Source organism: Pteronotus mesoamericanus, unplaced genomic scaffold, assembly GCF_021234165.1.
Source record: "Pteronotus mesoamericanus isolate MK-2021 breed Mesoamerican mustached bat unplaced genomic scaffold, CSHL_Meso_final contig_74, whole genome shotgun sequence".
Taxonomy (NCBI): Eukaryota; Metazoa; Chordata; class Mammalia; order Chiroptera; family Mormoopidae; genus Pteronotus; species Pteronotus mesoamericanus.
Window position 1 is genome coordinate 4,772,177 of NW_026555247.1, and position 16,177 is coordinate 4,788,353.

Consider the following 16,177-nt stretch of genomic DNA (forward strand, 5'->3'; position numbering starts at 1 on the left):
TGTTCTCTGGTGAAAAGCCTTCAATGGTTTGCATAAAAGACAAACACTTAGGAACAGTACACATGGCCCTTCATTATCTGGCCTTGGTTCATCCCAGCCAAATCTCTTGCTGCTTTCCAATGTGTACCCAAGGATCCAGACATACTAAATGATTTGCAGTTTCCCTGATATTTGTACCTTTGCAAAAGTTGCTTTCCTGCCTAAAATTCCCTTATCCCTCTTCTTCCTTTTAGTTTTACAGAACTCAGTTTAAATTTCATCTACAAGGAGATTTTCCCATACCATCCCACAAGGTTAGGTTAGGTACCCTTTGGTAATTTCTTTGTTTGTCAGTGTCCTCTACTAGACTATAAACCCTTAAAATCTTATGTCTTAGTCTTAATAGCTAGTATAGGGTCTGGCACATGCTGGCAGTAAATTCATTAAAAAATACTTATAGATGAATTAATGTCTCAATAAGAGTACTCCCTGTATTGTAATGCTTTTTTATCCTTACCTCTTTGATAGATTGTGAGCACTTCACTCATTCATCTCTGTATTCTTCATGCAACACAATTCCAAGTATATAATAGATACTTGATGATAGAATGGATGAATGGATATTATATATAGTCATTTTTAGGCACCTTAACAAATTTATCAGATGTGACTACCCAGAACACAGTTAAACCTTAAGTATGGTATTTTTTTGCTTTTATAAAGATACATTTTAATGACTTTCTGAAAGCCACAAAAATGTGTTTTTAAAAAATGTATATGCTGCAAGTGTGATTTAAATATATAGAAACGCCAATAATTTAGTTTACCTAATTTATAAAGGAAAATTTTATTCTATAGAAAAATATGGTTTGCAAAGTAGTAGGCTCAAGTTGATTAAAACTCATATATAGTTCAAGTATTAGAATTTAACAATTGAACATCTTTGCCCAAAAGACAACTAATTCAAAACAATCTGTCTTTGTTTGTAGGATATGATCAGATCCTCAGCAGCAAATAAAATTCACTGGCCCATTATACTAACACAAAGGCTGTTAGAATGTGCATGCCTGGTGAGTATTAAGCACTGCCATTCAGGGGTTGGGTATAATGGTGTTTTATAAAGTCAATCAGTCTTTATTACAGAAGCAATAACAAATACTTTCACAGGAATAATCTCCATGCTCATCACATCACAGAGAGTTCGTGTAATTCAAATCCGAATAGCCACATTTGAACAATCAAATGTATTTTCCATATGAGATAATAAAATGTTAATTTTGACAGCACTGCAAGAACAGTTGACTCAAGAAGCCTTGTGGGAAATAATATTATATACCCATTTACAGATGAGGAAACCAGGGCACAGAAATGCTAAATGACTCGCTCAAGGGCACATTAGTAAAGAGTAGCAAATTCCAACTAGTACCAAAGTGATTTGGCTTTAAATCCAGGGTTCTTCTCACTGTATCATGCTGCCTACATCTTTTCAAGACATGCATTGTCTTGAAATGTCATATGAATTGAAGAGATTATAAAAAGGGTATGTGGACACGCCTCCCCACCTCACATCCATTGATTTAGAACCCAGTGACTGATCATCTAACTTAATGATATCAGGTGTCAGAGTAAATGGGCAGTCTCTATGCGTGGACTTCACAGACATTTCTTCCTGACCTCATGGACTGAATCAGGCTTCTTTTCCTCCTTGAATGGCAGTGGCGCAGCTCAGAAGTCAGTGATAGGGGCTAAAAGTGTGTGTTGTCTAGAAAAAAAAAATGTTGTTCTTCCTGACTTTTTAGACTGGCTAAATTCATTCCAGCTTTCATAGCACATGTGCTAATTTACTGAATACTTACTGTGACCGGTCATTTAGTAAGAATTTTACACATTTTACTTTATCCCCACAATAATTCAGTGAACCATGTACCATTCTTTCCATCTCATTTTATAGATGAAGAAACTACAACAGAAGGGAAGTTAAGTAATTTAATTTGCTCAAGATCAGGAGGTACCAAGAGCTGGATGCAGAATTAAATTTTAGAAAGTAAGACTCTAGACCCCAAGGTATTTACCCCCTTGTCTTTGAACGTGAACACCTTTGAGGCAGATCTGTGAAAAAATCCCACCATCATACCTCCAATCATTGGACCCAACATTTAAGACCTCCACAAGGATTTTGTGTGGTTTCAACCTAATAGGTTACAAACAAATAACAAAAGTAAAATATATATTTTGGACTTACATTTTTTCCTAATATTTAACACAATAACAGAATATCATTCAGCAATAAAAATAAATGGACGACTGACATATGCAACAGCACAAATAAGTCTAAAAATCATAAGTGTACTAAGTGAAAGAAACCAGATTCAGAAGACTCCTTAGTGTATGATTTTATTTTTATGATATTCTAGAAAAGATAAAACTATAGGAAACGAAAGATACATCAGTGGTTACTCATGGCTAGGAGTAGAGAGAGGGCCTAACTGCAGCAGAGAACACAGAACTTTTGGAGATGATGAGAATACTGTTTTACATATGTCAAAGTTACAATGATGTGCACCTCCAAGGGTGAATTTACTGCACATAAATTATAACTCTGTAAACCCAACTTTAAATAATAAGTGAATAAATACATTCTATAAAGCAGTGTTTTTCAAATCTCCATTAGTAAGACATAAACCATCAGTGAGCTGTGAACTCCATTTACTGGGTTGTGGTTGGCATTAAAAAAAAATGAATAAATCCCTGTCTGAGTAGCTCAGTTGGTTAGAGCATCATCTCAAAATGCCAAGGTTGCAGGTTTGATCCCCAGTCAGGGCACATACAAGAATCAACCAATGAATGCATAAATAAGTGGGACAACAAATATCTCTCTTCTCTCTCTTTCTCTAAAAAAATTAAACTATATTAAAAATAAATAAAAATAAATAAAAATAAAAAAGTGAAATAGAATAGAATAGAAAATATCAGAGTCACCTCATACAATACAAGAAATTTTGCTAATGACACATTGGCTTCAGGAAATTAATATATCAGGAAAACAGAAACCATTGCCAGTATAATTTTAACAGAGAAAATTTAATACAGGAACTGGTTACACAAATGCTGAAAAAATTGAGAAGCCAAATAGGGGAAGGTGAGGCAACCCAGAGGTCAGCAATGGCAGAAATCACTAATATCTTTAGATTGGAGGGATATAGGGAGGTGACAGTGTTGCTGCATCTGAGAGCTGGGATTGCCCAGCAGGAGATCACAGTGGGGCCTTTTGACTGGAACTGGAACCAGAGAGGAGACTCAGTCATTGTCAAAGACGCACACAGGTAGAGAAAGATGGGAAGAATCACCTTAGCTTTTTTCATTTCTCCATTCTCTGGTGTCATAGAGGGTCGCACATGGGTGGACCTAGACAGTAGTTGATTAACAGAATCTGGGAGCCTCAGAAACACAGCCTCTCGGGATCTGCAGAGGAAGAGCAGGGAATGGATTTGAGAGCCAACAGGCTATGGGCAGGCACAGCTGTGAAGTAAACGCTATCTCTTTTTTTTTTTAACTTTATTTTCATTTATTTATTTTTAAAAAATTAATTTATTTTTCCAAACATTTGTCTCTGCCTTCCCCCCACCACTTTCCCCTGTCCCCCTCCCCTCTCTCCCTCTCTCAGTTCTTCCCCACTTTGGCTTTGTCCATGAGTCCTTGCTATATGTTCCTTGACTTGCCCCTTCCCTTCCTTTTCCCCTGCCCACCCCTCCCTCCTTCCCTCTTGTCTCTGTCGGTTTCTTTTCCTTTCAGTGTTGCTGGTCTTATTTTCCTTACATCTTTGTTTTGTTGGTTAGGTTCCGCTTATAGGTGAGATGATACAATATTTGTCTTTCGCCCCGTGGCTTATTTCACTTAGCATAATGCTCTCCAGTTCCATCCATGCTGTCGCGAAGGTTAGTAGTTCTTTTTTTCTTTCTGCTACGTAGTATTCCATTGTGTAAATGTACCACAGTTTTTTGATCCAATCATCTACTGATGGGCATTTAGGCTGCTTCTAGCACTTGGCTATTGTAAATTGTGCTGCAATGAACATTGGGGTGCATAGGTTCTTTTGTATTGGTGTTTTGGGATTCTTAGGGTATAGTCCCAGCAGGGGAATCACTGGATCAAAAGGCAGTTCCATTTTCAGCCTTCTGAGGAAATTCCACACTGCTTTTCACAGTGGCTGCACCAGTCTGCATTCCCACCAACAGTGGACTAGGGTTCCCTTTTCTCCACGGCCTCGCCAGCACCTGTTGTTTGTTAATCTGTTTATGATGGCCATTCTGACCGGTGTGAGGTGGTACCTCATGGTGGTTTTGATCTGCATTTCTCTGATGGCTAGTGATGCCGAGCATCCTTTCAAATATCTCTGGGCCCTCTGTATCTCCTTCTTGGAAAAGTGTCTGCCCAGGTCCTTTGCCTATTTTTTGATTGGATCATTTGTCTTCTTGGAGTGGAGTTGTGGGAGTTCTACCCACATGACTCCATAATACCCAAAAATGTCCATACTACCCAAAGCAATTTATAGATTCTATGCAATCCCTATTAAAATACCAATGATGTATTTCACAGAAATAGAACAGACATTTCAAAAATTTATATGGAACCATAAATGACCCCAAATGGCTGCAGCAATTTTGAGAAAGAAAAACAAAGTAGGAGGGATCACAATACTGGACATCAAACTATATTACAAAGCCGCTATACTCAAAACAATCTGGTACTGGCACAAGAACAGACCCATAGACCAGTGGAACAGAATAGAAAGCCCAGAAATAAGCCCATGTCTCTATGGGCAACTAATATTTGATAAAAGGGACAGAAGCATAAAGTGGAGTAATAATAGCCTCTTCAACAAATGGTGTTGGGAGAGCTGGACGGCTACATGCAAAAATTGAAATTGGATCATCAGCTGACACCATACACAAAAGTAAACTCAAGATGCATAAAAGACTTAAATATAAGTCGCAACACCATGAAAGTCCTAGAGGAGAACATTGGCAGGAAACTCTCAGATATCCCACGCAGCCATTTTTTTACCGATATGTCTCCTAAAGAAAGGGGCATAAAGGAAAGAATAAACAAGTAGGAGCTCATCAAAATAAGAAGCTCTGCACGGCTAAAGAAAACATCAGCAAAATGAAAAGGGAGCCAACCATATGGGAAAATACATTCGCTAATGATACATCAGATAGAGGTCTGATCTCCAAGATATATAAAGAACTCACTCGACTCCACTCCAAGATGACAAACGATCCAATAAAAAAAATGGGCAAAGGACCTGGGCAGACGCTTTTCCAAGGAGGAGATACAGAGGGCCCAGAGATATTTGAAAGGATGCTCGGCATCACTAGCCATCAGAGAAATGCAGATCAAAACCACCATGAGGTACCACCTCACACCGGTCAGAATGGCCATCATAAACAGATTAACAAACAACAGGTGCTAGCGAGGCTGTGGAGAAAAGGGAACCCTAGTCCACTGTTGGTGGGAATGCAGACTGGTGCAGCCACTGTGAAAGGCAGTGTGGAATTTCCTGAAAAAGCTAAAAATGGAACTGCCTTTTGATCCAGTGATTCCCCTGCTGGGACTATACCCTAAGAATCCCAAAACGTCAATACAAAAGAACCTATGCACCCCAATGTTCATAGCAGCACAATTTACAATAGCCAAGTGTCAGAAGCAACCTAAATGCCCATCAGTAGATGATTGGATCAAAAAACTATGGTACATATACACAATGGAATACTACGTAGCAGAAAGAAAAAAAGAACTACTAACCTTCGCGACAGCATGGATGGAACTGGAGAGCATTACGCTAAGCAAAATAAGCCAGGGGGCGAAAGACAAATACCATATGATCTCACCTATAAGTGGAACCTAACCAACAATACAAAGACGCAAGGAAAATAAGACCAGCAACACTGAAAGGAAAAGAAATCAACAGAGACAAGAGGGAAGGAGGGAGGGGGGGCGGGGACAAGGAAGGGAAGGGGCAAGTCAAGGAACATATAGCAAGGACTTATGGACAAAACCAAAGGGGAAGAGCTGAGAGAGGAAAGGAAGGAGGGGGCAAGGGAAAGTGGTGGGGGGAAGGCAGAGACAAATGTATTTGAAAAAAAAATTAAACAAAGCAAAATAAACAAAAAATAATAATAAAATAAAATAAAACCTCCAAAAAGAAAAAAGAAAAAGAAAAAGAAAACATCAGCAAAATGAAAAGGGAGCCAACTGTATGGGAAAATATATTTGCTAATGACACATCAGATAGAAGTTTGATCTCCAAAATACATGAAGTAAAAGCTATTTCTTACTGAAGGTCAGATTCTAAAAGGGTTAAAAGGCATTGCATTGTTTTAGAGGGCAAAACTATTCTATTTTATGCTATTCTCTCTATATAAAATAAAATAAATAAAATAAAATAAAACTTTTGACCATTAGAGGATGCCAGATTTCCCCCATTTGATGTGCTTGTAGAAGGCAGTTTGAACAAGAGGTTCAGATTGTGAGACAAACCCACTTCTCTAATTAATTTTGGAGTAGTCGTACATAGGTTTCTTAGTAGAGAAGATAAAATTCCTAGAAGATGTATGTGAAATTTAGGCTGGAAACAAGAGCAGGATAGAAATATACAGTGGCAAATATATAAGCAAAGGAACTAAATGCTTCTCTCTGATAGCATACAAGGAAAATAACTTGTTAAAATTGATAAGCAGGGTATCAAATTGTCCCTGTCAGCAGCTACTTGTGTGACAGCTCTATAAAACTGCCTGGGTCCACAAGGAACAGCAGCCAAAATTTATTAATATCACCTTATTCTTAACTCTGATGATGATTTACTTCCTCTAGTTCCAAAGATTTGACCTTGAATCATTTGAGGTTTCTGATCTCAAGAAATGGCTTTCAAGGCTCTCTCATTGAATCAAACTTAACACTCAATCCCTTGTGCCTAAAAAATGGCAGTGCCTACTTTTGGACTTTTCCATCTGTACCAATTGTGCAGGAACAATGTACTTCATTTTTGTGTTGTTTTCTTCAGTTATTTAAAAAAAACAGTTTTAGTGATACTGTTCTAAACTCGTTTAAACCATTATCAAAAGTTCTTTTTAAAGACAATAAATATTTGTTGGATGAACACATGTTTGGATGGACAGATGGATAGATGGATGAAAGTATAAAGGCAATGTGAGTGAATCTTAGTTCTAAGTTTCAGCCAGGCTGCTAGGGAGTCCTCCAGCCAGTTTCCTGGTTCTGATTGACGTGTAGTTTAAAGACCACCAAAACACCACTGCGCTGCCATCTAGTGGTAGCTTAACCTACTTGTATGAAAAGTATTGGAGAGAAATAACTTTGAGTGCAAAACCAAAGTATTGTAATTCTTTTTCTAATTCCAGCTGTTTATGATTGCCTCTCCTCATCTGGCTATCTTTGGTAGTAGTTGTTTTTCATCTTGATTGTTTAACATATGTACAAAGAACATTCACAGGATTATATAAATAGATGTCACTAGCTCAGGCACCGTATGGTAGGGTAGGTCTTCCTTTGTACAATAAATGTTAAACGTCTGTGTGTATTTTGAGACAGTCAATGGGCCCATGGTTTTTTTTAAAATGTGATAACCAGTTTTTTTTAAGAGAAAGCATGATAGTAATTTTATTGCTTCTATACTTTCGTTTCAATTAGACAACTCCCTCAAAGAACATGCTTTTTTTCCCCCCTGTGCAAACACTAATGTCTTCGTTGGTAAAAAGCCATTTATTTCAGAATATAAATATGTAAAAATAAAACAGCTGAGTTTATAAAACCAGGAGTATAAAATAGGACTTTATGCAATAATAAACTGTACTGTATAATAAAGTTACCTTGGTTAAAGGGATTTGAGATTGAGACAAGCTAGCTTGACTTGTTAGAAAGTATCTCCATCAAGGATCTTATGTTTACTCTCAGTGGGATGTTTGGGGGCTGTCAAACATGTACACAGGCATATTTCTACATTTGAATGAAGCTCAAGGGTCCTGTGGGAAAAGAGTTGAACTCTCTTCATAATGGGATGGACTCAGGGATGAGAGAAATATCACAGGAGCCAGATAATGAAGAAAGCAAAAGTCTCTAGGGGAATCCTCATGATCATTAAAGAAGTCTGAGCTGGATAGGTAGCTCAGCTGGTTACAGCATCATCCTGACACGCCAAAGTTGTGGGTTTGATCCTCGGTCTGGGCACATACAATAATCAACCAATGAATTCATAAATAAGTGGAACAACAAATATCTCTCTCTCTCTCTCTCTCTCTCTCATATTAATAAAACATTTTAAAAAATAAGTCTGCAGGGTGGGCCAGGCTTGCATCAATCTATTCAGGGCTTCAACTGATTAGATGAGGCCCACCCACATTATGAAAGACAACCTGCTTTACTTAAAGTCCACCACTTTAAGTGTTAATCTGATCCAAAAATACCCTTACAAAAACACCCAGAATAATTTTTGATCAAGTATCCTTGTTTAGACACCCTGCATCCTAGCCTAGTTTATACACAATATTAACCATCACATGTGCCTTGGTGTGGGCCTGTTTTTATCCACTGAGTTGTGCTTTCAATGGGCTCTAAATTTGTAAACTCATGGGCTTCAGACTTAAGAAATTTTATTGAATCTTTTCTTTGAACACTGTCTTACATATTTTCTTTGTTCTATATTTCTGGAGCTCCTATTATTCGGATTTTAGACTTTTTAGCTGGGCCTCCAATGTTTCTGTCTGCTTTTCTTGTTTTTCATTTGCTTGTCTTTACCTTGTTTTCTGCAGTTTTAAATTTTTGCTTTCATATTTTTAGTTTCTAGAGATTTTTTTTCTTTGCAAGAACTCTTTTAAAAAAATAGTATCCTGTTCTTATTTCATGTGGCAATGTTTTTCCTTATCTCTCTCAGGATATTAAAGGCAGCATTTTTTTAAAAGTATTTTTTTCTTTTGCAAGGTTTGTTTCCTCCAAGTTGTTTGGGGATTTTTTTTCCTGTTTATTTCTTTGGTTTCTTTTTTCATATGGGAGACTTACCTTAGATGTATGGTACTTCTTGGTTGTTTTCATATTCTTAAAAGTAGGGGAGGGGAAAGGGAGCATGCTTTGAATGTGATCTTCACAATGGGGTGAGCTGGTCAGATCATGTAGTTGGGAACCTCCACTGTCAGTATGTTTAGGCTTGTTTTATTGGGCTGGTCAAATTCCTGAAATAAAACTCTTCTGATCTCCTTTCTTAAGGACAGGGCTTCTGGTTGCTGATTTGGAGAACAGGCCAAGGTGTGTCAGGATATAGATGTAGATGTTTCCTTAATCTCTGTTTTCAGTACTATATACCCTACTTTTAGTTATGCCTAGTGTCCCCTGTTTAATCTCTCCTGAGAGTAAACCTCCACAGTCTCAGCAGATTCTTGCCAGTAGCACAGCTGTAGAGTGGGAAAGAGACTTGGGGTTCATTTATTTTAACAGACTCTCAACCAATTGTCCTATTTGCAGCTTCTACCCACTCCACGTCCATACTTTCACATGATGCCACTATCTGAGCCCAATGGAGACTGTGGTGGAAATTGGAATGGGTATAGTTTTCTCTGCTGATGACCTAAGATTCTATTTTTGGGTGATTTGCTATGCCATTTATCATCCCAATATGTTTTCTAGCTTCAAAATCTTGCTTCTATTGCTCATTTCCCTTTTCTTTCCATCCTTGTGGATTTATGCCTTTATGACAATTATTTCATTCTTGTTTCAGTGGGAGTGGTGAGGAGGAGCAAACGTAGATGCCCAAGTGTAATCCACTATCGTTAATTTAAAGGACTTCTGTGGGACCTTTAAAAATAATTTCTGTTTATGAACTTTCTATTCATTTAAAAATTCTTTAAATATTTTTAAAGTACGCATATTGAGTGGAGTTTTTTTGGTAGTCTAACATTAACTTTGTGTTTATTATTTCTTTCATTGTTTCCAAACTTAAGAAATCTTTTTTCTATCTTAAGATTAGGTAAATATTTACTTAGATCTGTCCTAAGTAAAATTGTCAAGTAGCCATGGGTTTTGTTTTGTTTTGTTTTGTTTTTTGGCACCAGCTCCCAATCTCCTATTAGTGATGATATCCTAACCTTCCTTCTGGAGTAACCCCAATGCCTTTCAAAACCCCTATGATGACATCTGTTCACTCACATTCTCAGCTAAGGCCTTTTTTTTCCTTCCATGGAAGCTCCCTGTACTTAGGCCTTTCCCAGTTCCTTCCATTCTTCAAAACTTACCTGTCCAGGGTCATATCATACTTTGCTCTTTCTTAGCTAACAAAAGATGCCCAGAACTGTTTTAGAGGAACTTTACATTCATTATTGATTTAAGTCTTACAACAACCCTGTGTAATAGATATCACTAGTCCCATTTCATAGATTAATAAATTGAGACTACAGAGATTAAGCCTCTCTTTTTCAAGATCTCTAGGTTGGTAAGTCAAAGAAGATTTATATTATAGTTTTTAACTTCTGATACACTCTCCTTACACTAGAAAATATTTACTGTGCTAACTCACACAATGAAACAAAAAAAAATTAATGACTACTTTTAAGACAATATCTTAACCTAAATAGTGAGTCTAATAGTGAAGTTTTCAGATACCACAAAATTTTAAGCAGTGAGGCCTTTCACTGCTATTTAGGGTTACCTTTCTCCTCCCATCCAGCCCAACAGAAAGCAGCCACGATTTGGCATTTTTAACATTGTAGCTTAAGATTATAAAAATAAAGCCATCTATGACCATGAAAAGTTCTGTGGGAGCTATGTTATAAACTACAACACTCAGCTGAGAAAGACTAGTTTTTAAGCACTGTATTTAGATATGTTGATGGGTTACTAGACACATACTTGAGACCATTCTCCATTTCACCCCTGTGTTTTTCAATTCAAAGAAGGATTTTTATTCTTCAAGGAAACAAATGATATCAAAATCACAAGGCATCTTTGATTATTTCCATCTAAGGTTATATAAACACACAGTATTTATATTTAATACACATTTTTTATCCTTACTGGGCTAAATCGCTTTCCAAGAAAGAACAGCACAGTATTTTTTAGATCTTCTCCAGAGGTTCAGTATTATTTTTCCTCTAACCCAGAGCATTCAGCTCTTCATCTCTGACACCAAGTTGTGCAGATTCCTCAGTTTCTCCACACACAGACACACAATACACATTAAAGGAATACTATGTGCATGATATGTAACATAAAAATAGTAAGGCAATAATCCTCTCTTCTAAGAGCTCAGGGCCGAGAGCAGCGATTTCCAAACGGTGTGCCGCAAGAATTTTTAAGGGGCTGGGAGACAGGGCAGAAGGGGAGCCTGGGCCGGTGGGTGTTCAGTGCTGCCCACAAGGTGCTGGTGTGGGGGTGGTGCAGGGGCAACAGGCACGTAGCCCGGACCCTGAGAGGGCAGAGTGACTGCTGCAAGATCATGGCTGGGGAGACGGAGGGCTGCTGCAGGTGTTTGCCATGAGACACTTCATGTTCCTCTTAATGAGACAACGTATGAACCCTGGCCTATACTGATTTATACGCTGTGCTCATCTGCTTCGACACCAGCGAATCTGAAACACTGGACGTTGTCCTCAAAAAGTAGCAGGGGGAGACTTAGGAGTTTTGCTTCAATGACAAGGTTGCGCTGATTGGCTGTAAACTGGACATTTGGATGGATCTTGCCACACTGAGGGAACAGTCCCAGCAGTGGGTCACCCCTGTTACACGCGAGCAGAGCACTGCGCTGGCCAAGCAGGTGGGGGTCATGTCCTACCTGGAGTGCTTCTCCCGGTCCTCTGAGCGCATCATCGGCGATGTCCTCCATGTGGCCACAGTGGCCTCACTTGCTCGTGGCCAAACATAGCTGGGCCATACCGACTCTGCCGGGGACTGCTGCGATCCCCTCAGCTGGCAGGGCAGCTAGGCTGGAAGGGGAAGGAAAGCAAGATACACAGGGATGGAGACAAGAGTCGCAAACTCATGTGAGAGGACAGGGAGGGGCAGAGTGTCAGGAGGGGTGGTGAGGGCACAACTGTTCCCCGGCCTGCACCCTGGCTTCCTGACCTCCGGACTTTGGCTAGGACTTCAGCGCGGGCTGAGCGAGCAATTCTAGTCAAGGGGCCCAGAGGCAGAGGGTGCCACCCTTCATCCCTTCCTCTCCACAGGAAGTTGAGGGGGCTAGCAGGGCAGGCACCTGGGCCAGGAGCTGCGCTGGGCGGAGGGACGCTGGCATCAAGTAGTGACCTTGGTTGAATCTCAGTATATGAAGGGTGCCTTCCCTCCCTACCCCTTAGTCCTCATATCCTGGGCCTGGCTTCCTTCCCTAAGGGAAGTGGCCGTTTGGTGACCTTCCCTTTTCCTCTCCTTTCACTTCTACAGCTGCTTTCACTCATCCTAACCTCTGGGCAACAGGCACTAAATTAAAAAGCAAGATGAGAAGACCCTCCCCAAATATATCTGCCAGTTCTAGCGCCTTCCTCTCTTCCCCCAACAGTCCCCAAATAAAGCCCATGTTTGCGGAAACAATTTTTTTTAATGTAATATCAGACTATTTAGTCTGGAGCACTGACATCTTTTCCCTTAAATTGTCAAATTAAAAAATGACAACAGCCAACACAATAACCATCTGGTGTGGCTGAAGCAAAATTATACCTATTTTTTTTTGTCAGATCAACAAAAGATATAAAATATTTTTTGTTGTGCTGCAGAATTTTAGTTATTAGTTTATGTGTGCCATGAGATGAAAAAGTTTGAAAGTCATTGGTCTAGAGAAGAGATACATACAATATACAATAAGAGTATAAGAAAAAATGTTTAAATCTATTCCTATAGGGAGAAGAATATGAATTTTCTCTTTTATTCTTCTAGACGGAGAATGGAGGTTTCAGACATTTCCTCCCTGACCTCCTCTTCCCCCACCGAAACCCTAAATTTCCTCATAACCCTGCCGTCTCTTCTCAACAGATGGCATCCAGGCAGTTTTTCAGGCCAAAAACTTCTGCTACTTCTCTTCATGTTCATGTCTCTCCCTTTTTCTCTGCCCCAAATCCAATCTATCAGCAGGTACTGTCAGTTCTAGCTCTAAAATACATTCAGCATCCCACCAGTTCCCTTTCTGACTGCTACTACGCTCATTTAAGTACATCATTTCTCACTTAGACTGCTGCAATCCTTCCTGCATGGACTGTTTCCATTTTTGCTCTATGATAATCTCTTCTTCACAGAGCAATCAGAGAGTTTGTTTGTTTGTTTGTTTGTTTATCCTCATCCAATGACATACTTAAAGAGGGGAAGGGAGGGAGAGAAAGAGGGAGAGAAACAGATGTGGCTTGGTTGGTTGCAGCGTTGTTCAGGGAACCTAAAGGTCACAGGTTCGATTTCTGGTCAGGATGCATACCTGGGTTGCAGGTTTGATCTCCAATCAGTGTTTCTCCCTGCCCACTCCCCATGTCCCTTCCTCTGTCTCTAAAAACAATGAAAAAAATGTCCTTGGGTGAGATTAAATTAGAAAATATGTAAGTAAAAGTGCGCACTACCTTCTGTTTCAGTCATAATGTAGTAACAGGGTCTGTATTTACCTTCCCCCATAACTAGAAAACTGGGCAGAACACTATATTTAACAGCCGCTTTCAGATATTGGACAACCGGCATCACAGGACTGTTACCACTGAGAAAGGTAACAACAAGGTGAAACCTATGATTGTTCCTAGTTACCTGAGGTAGTTTCCAGGCTTCGTGCAGGCAGCAGGAACCCAGACGTATCTCAGAAGTCTTACTGAATGGAACACACAGAGATGAGAGCTTAGGGAGGCCAAAGCAGCTAGAGTTTGTAGAGCATAATTTTTTGAAGAGACTTTATTTTCACATCAAATGATCTTGGTACTACTTCACAAATTAACTAACTATATAAGTTTGGATCTATTTCACAACTTTTAGTTTTAGTTCCCTTTATTTATCAATCATTATATTATTACCACAGTCTTAATTACTATCACTTTATACAGTCTTGTGATAAGGTAGTACATGGCTTCAGCTTTGTTCTTTTCCAAGACTGCTGTTATAGGTCTTTTGCATTTACAGAAAAATTTTAGGGTCAGCTTGTCAATTTCTAGAAAAAAACTTGTTAGAATTTTAGTTGAAATTGTGTTGAATTTACAGATCATTCTTGGAAGACTATTAATCTTAACAAGATAATGTTTTCTAATCTATGATCATGATATAATTTTTCATTTATTAAGACTTTCTTTGATATCTCTTACAATGTTTTGTATTTACCACTGTCAAAGTCTTGAACAATTTTTATAAATGTACTCTTAACTAGTTTTTACCTTTGATGATATTGTAAATGGTATAAAATTTCACTTTCCAATTATATGTCAGTAAACAGAAATATAATTGATTTTTGGATGCCAAAATTATATTGGCCTTGTTAAATTTGCTTATTAAAGCTATTAGTCTTTTTATACATTTATTTTAATGTTCCTTTATAAACAATCATATCATCTGGGAATAAAGACAATTTAATTCTTTCTTTCTATTATTTAGTTCCATTGTGGTCAAGGAACATACTCTGTAAAATTTCAATATTTTTAATATTTCATGAGACTTGTTTTATGGCTTAGCATGTGACCATGTTTGTGAATCTTGGAGAGGAACTTTAAAGATGTTTTATCTATTACCTTCTGGTATCCATTGTTTCTCATGAAATATAATTTTGGTGAAGAAATACATCACACTCATGTATCATTGTTCCTCTGTATGTAATGTTTTTCTCTGAATGCTCTTTAAAATTTTTGTTTTAATTTTTTTGTATTTTCCATTACCATTTAGTCCCCTTGTACACTCCTCCCCCCGGCAATCACCACACTGTTGTCCACATCCAAGAGTCCTTTTTCCTTTTTGCTTAATCCCTTCAACCTTCTAGGCTCCCCCTCCCACTGCTATCCTTTGCTCTCCATCTGTGACTCTGTCTCTATTTTGCATGTTAGTTCACTTTGTTCATTAGATTCCACATATGAGTGACATCATATGGTATTTGTCTTTCTCTGGCTGGCTTATGTCACAGAGCACAATGTTCTCCAGGTGCATCTATACTGTTGCAAAGGGTAAAATTTTCTTCTTTTTTATGGCCAAGTAGAATTTCATTGTGTACATGTCCCATAGTTGTTTTATCCACTCATTTATTGATGGACATTTGGGCGTCGTCCGTATCTTGGCGATTATAAATAATGCTGCAATGAACATAGGGGTGCTGATGTTCTTTTGAATTAGTGTTTTGGGTTCCTTTGGATATATTCCAGGAAGTGGGGTTGCTGGGTCAAAAGGCAGATACATTTTTAATTTTTTGAAGTATCTCCATACTGCTTCCACAGTGGCTGCAGCAGTCTGCATTCCCACCAACAGGGCACTAAGGGTTCCCCTTTCTCCACATCCTCGCCAGCACTCGCTGTTTGTTGCTTTACTGATGATAGCCATTCCAACAGGTGTGAGATAGTATCTCACTGTGGTTTTAACTTGCATTTCTATGATGATTAGTGACTTTGAGCATCTTTTCATATGTCTATAGGCCATCTGTATGTCCTTTTTGGATAAATGTCTATTCAGGTCCTTTGCCCATTATTTAATTGAGTTGTTTGTTTTATTGGTGTTGACTTTTGTAAGTTCTTTATAAATTTTGGATAGTAATGCCTTATCAGATGTATCATTGGTGACTATGTTCTCTCATTCTGTGGGTTGTCTTTTTATTTTGTTGATGATTTCCTTTGCTGTGCAAAAATATTTTAGTTTAATGAAGTCTCATTTGTTTATTTTTTCTTTTGTTTCCCTTGCCTGGGGAGATATATTGGATATATATAAATTTTTTATATGTCCAATAAAATTTATATATATCCAATAAAATATATAATATAAATTAATATATATATACCCAGTAAAAAATTTTTATGGGCAATGTCTGAGATTCTGCTGCCTGTGTTTTCTTCTAGGATTTTTATGGTTTTGGGTCTAACATTTAAGTCTTTGATCCATTTTGAATTTATTCATGTGTGTGGTGTAAGGAGGTGGTCTAGTTTCATTTTTCTGCACTTTTCTGTCCAATTCTCCTAATACCATTTATTGAATAAATTATCTTTAGTCCATT

The 16,177-nt window shown here is 38.3% G+C and overlaps 1 pseudogene; it reads left to right on the forward strand.

The window, feature by feature from the left end:
* The first annotated feature begins 9,562 nt into the window (after positions 1-9,562).
* On the forward strand, positions 9,563-12,024 carry LOC129078808 (rho-related GTP-binding protein RhoN-like; annotated as a pseudogene).
* The last annotated feature ends 4,153 nt before the right edge of the window (positions 12,025-16,177 follow it).